The following is a 1,433-nucleotide window of genomic DNA, read 5'->3' as shown; positions in this document are numbered from 1 at the left end:
CCGCGTCTGGACCCGCGGTAAGTTCGAACTAAGGTACTTCGACTTCAGCTATGTTATTCACGTAGCTGAAGTTGCGTATCTTAGTTCGAAGTGGGGGGTTAGTGTGGACCAGGCCTAAGTAAGCTTTGTGAGGCATTTGGTCAGCTTCTTTAGGAAGGAATTCGCCAGGTTAAATACCTGATCAGGAAACACTTGGGGAACAATGCATCTTGGAATGCTCCAATCCACATAAGAAGTCTTCCTGGAGACATGCAAGATACCATGTGGACAATGGCTTCGGCCTGTAAAGACTGAGTCACGCAGGGACATGCGACTCGCCCAGGTGACTCCAGAACTCCATCTTGGAGCTGGACTTTGCATAGGAGGGAGGAGGGGGGTCTCCACCCACAAGAGAGAGTCTATTTAAACCCATGGGAGACCCCTCCATTTTGTCTTCAGCTGGCTAAGGAAGGAGCCTCTCCACCCCCCCAGGATACTTGAAGGGAACTGGAACAAAGGACAGTAACTACAGGGGGTGTGAGTGATTGCTGGACCCAGGCTAAAAGGAGATTAGCTTGTAAAAGGGAGCATTCTGGAACTGGTGAGGAACTTATCTGTATTTAGTTTGATTAGACATAGATTTGCACATTTTATTTTATTTTGCTTGGTGACTTACTTTGTTCTGTCTGTTACTACTTGGAACCACTTAAATCCTATTTTCTGTATTTAATAAAATCACTTTTTATTTAGTAATTTACTCAGAGTATGTATTAATACCTGGGGGAGCAAACAACTGTGCATATCTCTCTATCAGTGTTACAGAGGGCGAACAATTTATGAGTTTACTCTGCATAAGCTTTATGCAGGGTAAAACGGATTTATCTGGGTTTAGACCCCATTGGGAGTTGGGCATCTGAGTGCTAAAGACAAACACACTTCTGTGAGCTGTTTTCGGGTAAACTTGCAGCTCTGGGACAAGTGATTCAGACCCTGGGTCTGTGTTGGAGCAGACGGGAGTGTCTGGCTCAGCAAGACAGGGTGCAGGAGTCCTGAGCTGGCAGGGAAAACAGGAGCAGAGGTAGTCTTTGCACATCAGGTGGCAGCTCCCAAGGGGGTTTCTGTGATCCAACCCGTCACAATTCCCTTCAGAAGCCACTGGTGCCACAGTCATACTCTGGAGTCATTGTTGAGCAAAGTGAGATGCTCTCAGCTCTTTCCACAGAGAAGCTGAGCGTACTGTCTCCGCAGTGTCTTTAGTAATGTTGAAAGGCAGTGGGCTTTGGAAGAGCAGATGGAGAGTGGGGAGTCCTAAGCAGCCTGGGAAATTTTCCAAAGGCCATCAGAGATATGTAGGATGAAATCCTCTCCTCAGTGAAGTCAATGGGAGTTTGGACATTAACTTCAGTTGGGGCAGGATTTCACCCACACTGTATCGTTGTAAAAAGGGAAACATT

The sequence above is a fragment of the Trachemys scripta genome, chromosome 3, assembly GCF_013100865.1.
Source record: "Trachemys scripta elegans isolate TJP31775 chromosome 3, CAS_Tse_1.0, whole genome shotgun sequence".
Lineage (NCBI taxonomy): Eukaryota > Metazoa > Chordata > Testudines > Emydidae > Trachemys > Trachemys scripta.
The sequence above is the reverse complement of the archived record's forward strand: the minus strand, read 5'-3'. Positions refer to the sequence as shown.